This window comes from Protopterus annectens, chromosome 17.part0 (assembly GCF_019279795.1).
Source record: "Protopterus annectens isolate FY-2018-M chromosome 17.part0, PAN1.0, whole genome shotgun sequence".
Classification (NCBI taxonomy): domain Eukaryota; kingdom Metazoa; phylum Chordata; order Ceratodontiformes; family Protopteridae; genus Protopterus; species Protopterus annectens.
Genome location: NC_056751.1, coordinates 392570375 through 392583640, shown reverse-complemented (window position 1 = coordinate 392583640; position 13266 = coordinate 392570375). Strand labels below are relative to the sequence as shown.

The 13266-nt window shown below is 47.2% G+C and overlaps 1 protein-coding gene across 1 annotated transcript in view; it reads right to left on the bottom strand.

The window, feature by feature from the left end:
• NAP1L4 (nucleosome assembly protein 1 like 4) overlaps window positions 1-13266 on the bottom strand; it is a 709070-nt gene that overhangs the window by 118636 nt on the left and 577168 nt on the right. The gene's annotated exons all lie outside the window — the stretch shown is intronic.

The following is a 13266-nucleotide window of genomic DNA, read 5'->3' as shown; positions in this document are numbered from 1 at the left end:
AAGACTCTGGGAGCAGTGGATAAGCCAAAGCAAAGTGCAGAGAACTGATGATGCATAGATCCTGCCCTGAAATATCGGTATTTCCTGCAAGAGTCCCGGATAAGGACGTGCAGATAGGCTTCTTTTAGTTCTAGGGTGGCTAACCAGGCATCTTTGGTCAGCATAGGAAGAAGCTGCTGAAGGATGAGCATTTTGAATTTTGGTGCCACCAGGAAGGCGTTTAGAATTGAGAGATCTAGGATTGAGAGCCAACTGCCCTCTTTTCTGAGTACCAGGAAAAGTCTGGAATAAAACCCTTGACTCATCTGTTCTTCAGGAACAGGCTGAATAGCCCTTATGGAGAGCAGGGAATGAAGTTGGTTTTGTGCCTCTGACCACTGGTTTGAGGAAGGTCTGGGAACCCTTTTGGGGTTGGCAGTGAGTGGAAGTAAAATTTGTACCCCTGGGATACAATGTTGAGGACCCATCAGTCTTTAGTGATGGAGGTCCAATTGTTTGCATGATGGGAGGTTTTCCTGCTAGGAGCATGAGTACTTAGGCAGAGGTGAGGAGTGGAGTTGAGAAGTCACTGCAAATTCTTTTTTTAAGGGGGTGGCTTAGCACTCCCTGTTTCAGAAGTAGAGGTACGCTATTGCATAGATCTCTACATACCCTGAGACTGTAATCTGGGGGGGGGGTCTGTTTTCCCTGGGTCTAGGTTGAGATGGCCTTGAAGGAACTGGAAAGGATCAATGTTTCGAGGGTCAATGTCTACTGAATCTTGGAGACTGCACTTGCAAAAAATCTTTGACTGTCTGCATAAACTTAGCTTTTTCTTAATCTTTTATAGAACCTCTTCTGCTTTGGTGCCAAAGAGATTGTCCTTGTTCAAAGCAGCGTCTAACAATTTTGATTTTAACATGGTCTGGCAAGGTCTGCTCCTTAAGCCAAGCATGCCCTCAGTACAGAACCAGTGACTACTGCCCTGCAAGATGCTTCTAGGGCATCAAAGCCACATTGCAAGGTATGCTTGCCGACTTGGTTTGCAAAATGCATAAACTCCTGTAATTCTTTATTTTCTGCACAGTCTGTAAAGGTAGATAAATTTTTGTTTAATAAATTCCATATGTTGCTGGTATTTCAGCATGTGAAACTGGCAATTCAATGCCCTAATGGTGAGAGCTGCAGAGGTGTATACTTTTTTACCCCATCTGTCTAAAGCTCAGGAATCCCTGTCCAAAGGGGTGTGATTCTTAGCTGTGGTTGTTTTTATACCTATAGCCCCCTTGGAAATGATCCCCGAGTCGGCAGTAGGATTTTTTAAAAGAAATTTGAGAGAGTCAGGGACTCTGTAGTAACCGTCTGGTTTCCTTGGAGCAGGGGATAAAGCATCGGTTGTTAGACTGGATTCCATAAAGACATCATCCGCAACATCCAGAACAGGTGGGAGAGCTAAAGGTCTATGTTGTGGCAGATGTAAAAATTCTGAGTCTCTTTTTAGACTGAGGATAATCCTGGCATTCCCAATGGAAATGCTCTCAAAGTATGTAGGGTTTCACCAAAAGAAAAATCCTCTGGAGGGGAAGCAGAGGGAATGGAGTTCTCTGCATCTGATTCCTCATAAGCAGATAAAGGCATGTCTTAATATTCAGAAACCTCAGAGTTGTCAGACTATTGGTCAGTTAAAGCTGTTGGGGACAGGTCTCTCTCTTAGCAGGAGAAGGCTGGCTTCCCCTAATCAGCATAATCAGGTCTTCTACAATTTTAAGCATCTGATGTTGTGGCAAGGAAGCAGGTGCTTGAGTTTGGTTCATCTTTGTTTAGGCATAGCTCGTACTCTTGGCCTTAGAAACTCAGTAGTTTTAGACGGAACTGAAGCCGCAAAAGAAGTTGTCTGTTTGTGTTGTGCATCGGTCATGCGAAGAACTTCCTCAGAACCCGGTGCCTGCACAGTGGCTCCGGACCCATCCAAGGTAGAGACATCCGCAGGTTCTGTAGTCAAAGAACAGTCTTGTGGCATACCAGTCTCCGAACAGGTCTCGGTAGCAGCCTGAAAATCCATTAAAGCAGGCATCAGGGGCTGCAAAAGCACCTCACTGAGCACCGGCGGACTGGCGACTAGCTTAACGAAAGTGTCTATGGCAGTTTTGGACCTATGCGGCCTTTGCCTTTATCCTTATGTTTTTTCGGAAGATCAGTAGTCGGATGGCTTACGGAAGCCATTTTGGAATACAGAGATTAACAGCGGAAGTATTTAGCAACAATAAGGGCCTGATGTCGAATATTTAGAGCGTTGAACAAAGCACAAAACCAACAGCGAGGTACGTCGTGGTCTGGGCCTAAACAGGTGATGCAGTAAGAATGGAAATCTCGGTGAGGTATTGGCTTTCCACAGGCAAGACAATTGTTAACTTTTTCTGACAATGGATCTCCAACGGGGTACTTACCTTTAAAAAACTTCAGAATGATTCAATTCAGAAACAAAAACTCAGGTAGTGGCCGAACGGCACTTGTGCGAACTGCTTCTGGCTCCTCGGCAAGAAAGATTGATGTAATGACGTTGGCTGTCTGTTTTTATACCCCTGATGACCTGACATCAGTCCTGAAGCGACAGCAACAGAGACAGAAATATTAAGTCTCTGGTATTCGGGCCGACTGAGGTCTACCTGCAGGCAGATACCCCCAAGTGTGATGACTGCAAAGTACAGTTTTGTACCTACCATAAATGTAGATGTCCGATAGACATGCAACTGCAGTCATAACATGTGGGTTGTCCTGCCTCAGGCAGCCCTCGGTCGGCCGGATTCCAAAGTCTGGGTCCGACGTCGGCTGATGTCGCATTTCTCTCCGACGTCAGAGCGGCTGGAGTACATAAGCATCAGCCGACGCCATTTTCTTCAGTGTTTCTTGCCCCAGATGCCAGGTGCCCTCCAAGGAAGGCTGTAATCAAATTGGAAGACAATAACAGGATTCCAAACAAATAAATGAGCAATAAAACAAATACACCATAACAGATATCCCCAGCTAAGAGAAACAGGGATAGGAGTGGACCCTAGGCATAGAGGGGTATGGAGGGAGGGTAAATCCGACTGTAGCTGCATGTCTATCGGACATCTACATTTATGGTAGGTACAAAACTATACTATGTCCTTCAAGAATGCAACTGCAGGCATAACATGTGGGTAGAATACCATAGCTTAGCTGGGGAGGAGGACTGCTCTAGGAAAAAGATGGTGTGGCAATCAAACCCTGCAGGACTGCCGAAGCAAAGCCTGCTCTGGATCTGGAGTATAGAGGGAGATTGTAGTGTTTGGAGAATGTATGCACGGAGCTCCATGTAGCAGCTTCTAGAATGTCCTTGGTAGGCACCGCTCTTAAGAATGCTGTAGAGGTGGCTGTAGCTCTAGTGGAATGTGGTCTGACATTGGCTGGAACAGTCTTTCCATGAAAGGAATAACAGAATCTTATGCAATGTCCAATCCATTTAGAAATAGTCTGTTTTGAAATTGCTTTTCCTTGGACTGCAGGGGCGTAAGCTACAAAAAGTTGCTCAGACTTCCTACTGGCCTTGGTTCTGTCCAGGTAGTATCGAAGTTGTCTGTGAATGTCCAAGGTATGCAACAGTCTTTCCCCCTTATTCTCAGGATTGGGGAAGAAGGCAGGCAGATGAATGGCTTGATTTAAAGAAACCCTAATACCACCTTTGGCATAAAAGTAGGGTTGGTCCTTAGTGAAACCCTGTCTCTGTGAAAAATAATAAAGGGTGGTATTGCCATTAAGGCCTGTAACTCCGAAACCCTTATTGCTGACGTAATTGCCAACAGGAAAGCTGTCTTCCATGAGAGAAATTGCAAATCAACTGAAGCTGCTGGCTCAAATGGAGGTAGAGTAAGTTTTTCTCGGACAAAATTGAGGTCCCAGGCTGGCACTGGGGCCTTTCTTGGTGGCTTAATGTTCTTGATTCCCCTGAGGAATTGCCTTAGTAAAGGGTGAGAAAAAATTAGAAGTTATGTACCTACCATAACGTTCCATGTTAGTTGTCTTCTCTCGCCTTCTTTCTTGCTGGATGGGTTCGGAGCCGATCCTCGGCTCCGACTCGGCACTTGCTTTAGCTTGAGAACTCCTTTTACCAGCTCGAGGCAACCCTATATCCCATGATGCAAGGCGGAACTACCTCAGATCTCGTTTAGTAGCTAACCTACCCTGCTAAGGACTAACCTAACATAATTAGGAAAACCAAGTTCATAATAAGAGTCCTCATATGAAGACTCAGGAGGAAAGAACCTGATAGGAACTCTTCAAGATCTGTCCAGGCCAGGGGAAGGAAGGAGAGGAAAGAAGAAGAGAGAAGACAACTAACATGGAACGTTATGGTAGGTACATAACTTCTAAATGTTAAGTTGTCAATCTCGCCTTCATTCTTGCTGGATGGGACCGCGTCCCTAGCACCTGTATCCCGGGTGGCTCAATGGAACAGACTCTTGAGAACTGTGAAACCAAAACTGGCCCTGTTTCTGGAGGCCAAGTCTAACTTGTAATGAGAGACAAGGGTATGAGGCGTGGCCCAAGTAGCTGCTGCACAAATGGTATCAATGGGAAGTCTATCCTGAAAGGCTGTAGAAGTGGATAGACTCCTGGTTGAGTGTGCTTTTGGTTTAGAAGGTAGCTGTTTGCCTCTGAGAGAGTACACATAGGAAATGGTGGAAGTCAACCATCTGGATAAGGTCACTTTAGAAACTGGAAGACCTATCCTGTTTTCTGCATAGGAGACAAATAATTGGTCCGATTTCCTGAATTGTTTAGTTCTATGCAAATAGTACCTGAGCTGACGATGGACATCCAAAAAATGAAGCTTTTGTTCAGCTCTGTCAGAATAGTTTGGAAAAAAGACTGGTAGATCTATAGATTGGTTAATATTGGTTTGAGACACAACTTTGGGGAGAAAGGACGGGTTCGTTCTTAAGGATACCCTGTCCTTATGAAACCAAGGCACGGGAGCGAATGCAGAGAGCTTGAATCTCGGAAACCCTTCTTGCTGAAGTGACAGCCAGTAAGAATATAGTTTTCCAGGTCAATAACTTCAAAGAACATGAAGCAGACGGTTCGAAGGGAGGAAGCATCAAGGATGCCAACATTAAATTCAGATCTCATTGCGGAGGAGGATGCTTAATCGGCGGCTTTAGGAGAAAAACTCCTCTCAGAAAGGCCTTGCATAATCTATGAGACATAATGTTATTATAATGCAAGCCAAAATGATATTTGGAAATAGCAGCCAGTTGAACTTTAACTGTAGATGAAGAAGATCCTGAATGAAAAACTTCAGCCAGGAAATCTAAAACAGAATGTACAGGAGCAGTAAAGAGATCAATATTCCTGGAATTTGCCCAAATAGAAAAAACGTCGCCACTTGCTAGCATAAACAGTTCTAGTGGACGACTTTAAAGAAGACACTAAGATGTCTCTGACTGAGTCAGAGATCATCGGAAGCCTGGCTAGGGAAGGAAGTGGAGCAACCAAGCAGTGAGGTTGAGAGAATGAATGGCCCGGTGACCCGACTGGTGGATCAAGAGATCCGGAACTGGGTCCAGATGCCAGGGCTGCACCAGGAGGTGACGATGCAGAGACGGAAACCAAATTTGTCGAGGCCAATAAGGGGCAATGAGAATCAACTTGGCCCTCAAAATGGTGGCTTTCTGAATGACTTGTGGAATCAAGGGAAAGGAGGAAAAAGCATACAGAAGTCCCCGGGGCCAATCCTGGGTTAGAGAGTCTCTCAGGGGTTGGCCTGGAAGGGGAAAGAGGGTGAAAAAATCGGGGCACTTGTTGTTTTGAGGTGTAGCAAAAAGATCGCGAACAAGGAGTGCCCCACTTCAGAAAAATCTGATCCACTACAGATTGATTGAGAGACCACTCGTGAGGCATCAGAATGGATCTGCTCAGCCTGTCCGCCAATAGGTTGGACCTGCGAGGATGTGCGTTGCTATCAGAAACCGATGAGAGGAGATTGCCCATTGCCAAAGTCTGAGAGCTTCTCGACTGCGGATAGGACCTGGTCCGCCCTGCTTGTTGATGTACCAGACCACGGACATGTTGTCGTTTGTACTACAATAGTCCCGTGGGAAGAAAGTCGTTGAGGGCTTGCAACGTTAAAGCACCGCTCTCATCTCCAGGACATTGATGTGCAGATGGTATTCTATGGGTTGCCGTCCGTGGACCATCCTGCCCTGATAATGCCCCACCCGATCAGAGAGGCATCCATAGTGACTGTGGCAACTGGAGGAGGGGAACAAAGGGTCGGCCCTGATGAAGAAGAGGGAAGATATCCACCAGTTCAGATGAGTTCTGCACGATTGTGTGACCAAGATTTGGTGCCTCATCGGGAGACTGTGAATACGACCACTGAGTGAATAACATCCACTGCAGAAGAGCATGTGGCGAGCCAGTGGTAGAAGAACAATGGCCGCAGCCATAAGACCTAGAACCTTCAGTATCAATCTGGCTTTGACCTTGCTGCTCTGCAATAGAATCCGAACAAATTTTGGATGTCCAGAATTCTTTGATCTGTTAGTCTGGCTAACATTTGGCGGTGTTTAATTCTGCGCCTATAAAGGTGATAGATTGGCAAGGCAGCAGAGAAGATTTTTGAAATTTACTGAAATTCCCAAACTCCTGCAAAGCTGCAGAGTGTAGTCTCTGGTCTGAAGAAGCTGATACCTGGTGGTGGGAGAGGAGCCAGTCGTCTAAATAAGGAAACACCTGGAATCCTTGGCGTCTCAGATGAGCTGTGATCACTGCCATGCATTTGGTAAACACTCTGGGGGCTGAAGTGAGGCCAAAGGGCAGGGCTCTGAATTGGTAATGACTGGTCCCTAGCAGCGGAGAAACCTTCCGGGCCTGTGAATCTTTATGTGATAGTGCAGCGTCCTGAAGGTCTATAGAGCACATCCAGTTGTCCTTGCCCAGAAAGGGCAGAATGGACTGAAGCGTGACCATCCGAATCTTGCCTTCTTGACAAATCTGTTTAGATTGCTCAGGTCTAATATTGGTCTCCAATCTCCGTCATTTTGGGGACCAAAGAATCTCAGTAGACGCCCGGATCCTACTTGGTCTGCGAACAGTCTGGGCGGCTCTTTTCCTAGGAGCTTTGAAACCTCCTGTTCTGCCAAATCCCTTTGACCGGGTGAGATGTCTGGAAGGGATTGTTGAGGCACGGATACCTTTGAAGGGATTTTGTAACCCTCGGATATGATCGACTTTACCCACATATCTTGTGAGAGGAATGCCAGGCTACTGGGTACAGTGAAATCCTTCCATGACTGCCTCCAAGGGTGGACAGTCGGGCAACACCTCAGGGTGCTGAAAGGGCTTCTCAGGAAGAGACTCCCTGTTGCCCTGGTTCTGAGGACCCCTGCCTCTAGGGCGGCGTCTATTATTGTTACCCCCGCCTCTAGGGGCGTCTATTAGTGTGCCCTCTGCCTCTGGGGAGTAAACTGACCACGATGTGTCCGTGTAGCTCCTTGAGCTTTGCAGAACCACATCTTCCTCCTTTCTGACCCTTGGGATATGGTCTAGAAGGGGTAGAAAATGGACTCCAACGGCAGAAAGAGTTTTACCGTCCTGCTCACACCTGGTCAAGGTATCCTTCACCTGAGGTCCGAACAAAGCCGAACCATTAAAGGGGTATTGGTGAAGGGCCTTAAAGGGTCCGCAAAATTACAAAGCCACATCCAGGCTTGGCGTCTAAGAAACCCCCTCCTGTGCCTGCGGCCCTGCTACTCCATCGGCATAGGATATGAGCATGGAGGAGTTGGATAAGGAATTCAGGATTGCTAGCTGTGAGGCAATCTTTTCTTGAGCCCCAGCAGCAGAAGGATCCTGGACCACTTCACCCAGTTCCTTGAGAATATCTCTGAAGCCTGGTGAAGTGACAAAGGTAGTTCAGCGAGCAGCATAGCAAAAGGTCACTAGAAGAAAACATCTGCTTTCCATACCTGTCCATGGTCCTAGAATCCTTGTTAGGAGGATGGACAGGTACTGAAGGATCCGCCAGTTCCTTCTTAGTGGCCGCCACCACCATAGCATCCACAGAGCCCTTGGAAAGAAACTGTTTGTCCAGGGAGCCGTAATAAACTTGGATGGTCTCCTGGGGACAGGTTCCACAGAATCTGGAGCTGCCCGCCTTCCGAGCCACTACCTGCATAAAGTGAGTCGAAGCGGAGACACCCAGGAGGTGGAGGTCGGGGATCCAAAAGCCTCCAGGTATACCGACTCTCATCCTCGGAGGAGTCAATGGATGGCCAATTCCCCTCTGTTTGAGGCTCAAGGATGTCTGAAAGGAGACATCCTCAGAGAGGATCGTGGGGAACCCTCCGACTCATCTAAGTGGCATCAGATGTAGTAGACTCGGGGAGTCTGTGTGTTTCCTCTTACATCCTCTTCGAGGGGTTCACCTGCAGGATCAGGAGAAACTTAGGAAGAGGAGGAAATTCCCAATGGGAAACCTGGGGCGATGGATCCCTGGGCCTGAGAGCAAGAGGCTGGCAAGAGGTGTCTACAGGCACAGAAGAGGAGGAGCTAGAGGGATGGACCGTTGACCTGGCTCAGGAGCCAGGACACTCCTCATCACCTCAAAGGCTCCCCTCCCGGAGACCAGAATATCCCGATCCGAGGATACAGGAATTCCGGCTCCACTGAGAGGGAAGGCTCGAGGCGATGTCGGTGCCGAGCTTGCAAAGCCGAAGCCCGAGGCGAGGCGGTCGGGACAAGGGTCGATGCCACTAGCCCCTCGGAGCCGACCAGGGAAACTAGGCGGCCGGATCCTCAAGGAAGGTCTCAAGGAGATGGATCGGGCCGAAGGCGATGGAGCGAAGGATGTGCTCCGGCTGGCCAATCAATCGCTGTCGAGAAGCTCCGGCTCCGAACTCTGGTGGGGAGTCGGAGGAGGAAGTTCAAGGTGAAACAATAGCGAAGTCTGCTGAGGCGGGCTATGGAGCATTTGGGCCAGTGCCTGCGACTTTAACAACCTGCTTACCACCCTCTCTAAGTCGGTGGTCAGACAGCTTGGAAGATCTCGAAGATCGGCTCCGATGGCTCCGCTCCGACAAAGAGGAGACCCCAGAGCAGTGGATACTCTGCTGCGAAGGGACCGAGATCTCTTTTCGGGACGAAGTCATCGGGCCGAAGTCCCTGAATTCCAGATGGAGCGAAGGTTTCTCGGCTCCGATGCTGGATAAGATTAATGCGGCTCCAGAGCCGGCAAGGCCACAATGGACAGGTGTCGGAACCAATGCGGTGCCGAACCCACTACCTTGAAGCAGATAAATCGGTTCCAGCGGAGCCGATCTTGGCTCCGGCGCCGGAGCCACCGGAGGAGGCTTGGATACTGTAGCCTGAACCTTCGGTGGCTTAGAAGGTTTACTAGACCCTGATTTAGAGGGAGAAACTTCTGGCTTAAGTAAGCCACGGAGGATCAATTTATTCCTCCTTTCCTGCAGGACTCTCTGGCTAAAAGTGACACAAAGCACAGGAGTCCTGCAGGTGCAAACCCAGGCAGTATACACAAGAAGTGTGACCGTCTGTCAGAGACATTTTCTGACAGCACGAATCACACTTCTTGAAGCCTGAGACCTTGCCTTCCTTTGACATTATTCTAAGGAAGAAAGTCACACACACACCCCAACAAACACACAATTAATCCCCAAACACACAGACACACAAGAAGGATTAACCAATAGGGTCTAGGCCAACTTTGTTTTACAATTATAAACAGAATTTAAAAGTTTTTAACTATAAGGGAATAGGGTGGGCTATAGACACACTACACACTATGAAAACAAAGGAAATAAATCCCTAACTAAGCTTGTTTTGACAAAAATAACTTACCTCAACTGGCAAAGGAGACCTCTTTAGCTAAAAGCGTAAGCGAGATCTGGGGTAGTTCCGCCTTGCATCATGGGATATAGGGTTGCCTCGAGCTGGTAAAAGGAGTTCTCAAGCTAAAGCAAGTGCCGAGTCGGAGCCGAGGATCGGCTCCGAACCCATCCAGCAAGAATGAAGGCGAGATTGACAACTTAACATCAGGAGGATCAGTGTTGTATCTAGCTGAAATAGCAGATGCATGTATCTTTATAGAAGAATACGAGATCTTTAACATATCTGCCAAATATTCCAAGATGAGTGGGATGTTCAACAACGATGCATCATGTCCCTTGCTGGTATCCCAACTGGTGAATCTTTTCCACTTTGCTAAGTAAACCTTTCTGGTGGATGGTCTTCGGGCCTCTGTTAGTATCCGCTGAACTTCTTTGGAGAGAGATAGGCTGAAGCTATTTATGGGATCTCCCAGGCTGATAGCTGCAGTGTCTGAAGATTTGGATGCACTGTTTCGAAATTGTGTTGAGTCAAAAGTAGAGGCCATTGGGGAAGGGCCCACCTCCTGGTGTGACATATGCTCCGTAGTAGTGGGTACCAGTGTTGTCTTGGCCAGTCCGGAGCTATTATGATTCCCTTGGGGGTCTCTGCTTTGATCTTTAGTAATACTGAGGTCATCAGTGGCAGAGGTGGGAATGCACAGATTGTTAGGGAGTTCCAGTTGAATGAGAGGGCATCTATTTTCCAAGCTTTTGGATGGTATGTCCTTGTGCAGAATTTTGGTAGAAGATGGTTGAGGTGAGAGGCAAATAGGTCCACTTCTGGCTTGCCCCATGTCGAAGTGAGTTGTCTGAAGGCCTTCGGATGTAACCTCCACTCGTGTGGATCTGTGAAATTTCTGCTAAGGCTGTCCGCCAACACATTGCCTTTTCCTGGAACAAACTGGGATTGTAACTGGATGTTTAGGCTCAGTGATTTCTCCCAAAGCTGCATTGTCAGTCTGCAAAGGGGGTAAGAGTGGGTGCCCCCCTGCTTGTTTATGTACCATATCACAGTGGTGTTGTCTGTCCGTATCATTAAATGGCCTTGCTGGAGTTGGTGTTGAAAGGCCTCAATGGCATGCATTACTGCCAGCATTTCCTTTTGGTTTATATGCAGATGTGTTTCCTTTGGAGACCATTTTCCTTGTATACACCTGCCTTCCATGTGCGCCCCCCATCCAAGGTCTGAGGCGTCTGTAGTTATGGTCTGTGTTATCTGTGGTTTCTTGAATGACATACCTGTGTTTTTCTGGCTCAACGAGGCCCACCATAGGAATTCCTTTTGTAGGCATGGAATGAGTGGTATGATTGTCTCCAAGTTGTTGCTGTGTTGAGACCAAATGCTTTTTAGGCACCATTGAAGCTTTCTCATGTGTAGTCTTACTAATGGAACCAGGAGAATGCAGGATGCCATGTAACCCAGGGCCTGTAGGAATCTCCTTGCAGTCATCTGGGTGAGTTTTGCTAAACCTTTCAAGTAATGAGTTAACTTCTCTTGCTTGTCTTCTGTCAGGTAAGCCATCTGAGAGGTTGTGTCTAGTTTGGCTCCTAAAAAGATTATTTGCTGGGATGGCTGCAGTCTTGACTTTTGGAAGTTGACTGTGTATCCCAGAGCTTGAAGTAATCGTATGACATAATCAGGTTTTGTCAACATCAATTTGTCGTCCGCTTGTATGAGGCAGTCGTCCAGGTACGGGTAAATATGTATACCCTGGAGCCTGCAATGAGCAATTACTGAAGCCAGGCATTTTGTAAATACTCTGGGCAGTAGATAAGCCAAATGGCAATGCTGAGAATTGATAATGCTCTGGCCCTGCAAGAAATCTGAGGTATCTTCTGCAGCTGTGTCTGATAGGGACATGCAGGTATGCCTCCTTGAGGTCCAGAGTAATCAGCCAGACCCCTTGCCCAGCATGGGAAGCAGTTGCTGCAAGTCCAGCATTTTGAACTTTGGTACTATGAGAAAGGTGTTTAATGCGGACAAGTCCAGTATTGGTCTCCACTGAGATTCTTTTCTTGGAACAAGGAACAGTCTTGAGTAAAACCTCTGGTCTTGTTCTTGTTGTGGAACTCTTTCTATTGCTTTAATTCGAGTCAGCAGAGTGATTTGCTAGATAGCCTCTGCCCTCTGATTTTGTGGTAGGTTTGGCATGCCTTGTTTTCTTGGTAAGGTATGGAAATGAAACCTGTACCCTCGGTCTATAATGTCCAAAATCCATTTGTCCTTTGTCCAGTCTGGTGCCAGTTTTCTGCAAACAGAGATAATTTCCCGCCAAAGGAGCTTCCTAGTTGTTCCCTGGTAAGTGTAGAAGAAAGTCATTGAGATTGTAGTTGTGGGGCAGGTGAAACCCTCGTCACTTCTTTGGTTTCCTGGCTGCCATTGTCGTCCCCTGTAAGGGCCTCTGTATTGGCCTCTTCCTCGGCCACGTCTGCTCTTACCCCTTTGAAACTTTTCTGGATTAGGAAAGGACCAGTTTTTGAAGGCCAATTCCTACTGAATCTGGGGGTTGAACCTGGAGGAAATCTTTCACAGTCTGAACTGATTTAAGCTTTTTCTTGATGGTCTTTAACACATCCTTAGCATTTTGCACCAAAAAGCTTGTTCTTTTCCAAAGGTGCATCCAGAAGTTTTGCTTTTACATGATCTGGTAGAGGTTGATCTTTTAACCAAGCATGTCTACGAATGACTGCCCCTGTCATAGTTGCCCTACATGAAGCTTCCAGTGCATCATATCCACACTGCAGGAAGTGATTGCTTACTTGCTGAGTGTTATGTACAGCTTCCTGCAAAGTCTTCCTGTCTAAAGGATCAGGAGAGGCTAATGTTTTTTGTGAATCTTCTAACAGATAATCCTGATATTGTAACATATGAAAAAGTCAATTTAAAGCTCTCATAGATAAGGTAGTGGACGTGTAAACCTTTTTGCCCCATCTCTCTAATGACCTATCTTCCCTGTTGGAGGGCAAGGGTTTTTTTTGAGGTGGAGGCTGAAACTCCTTTAGGCCCCTGTGAAATAGTTTCCAAATCAGCAGTATGGGCCCTGAATAAATGGGAATGTGTTTCTGGGACCCTATAATACCGGTCTGGCTTGGCTGGAGCAGGAGGAAGAGAATCAGGGGTAGCACTAGAATCAGCATACAAATCATCCAGAACATCAAGTACAGGAGGAATAGCTAAGAGCCTGTGCTGAGGCTTCTTAAGGAAAGTCCTAAGGCGTTTCCTAGAATCAGAATATTCCTGACCTTGCCACTTGAAATGTTCCCTCATGGTGTGTAGAAATTCCCCAAAAGAAATATCCTCAGGAGGGGAGGCCGAGGGGATGGAATCTTCTGCATCCGAGTCCTCATAGGTCTGGAAGAGCTCTTCCTGGCTATC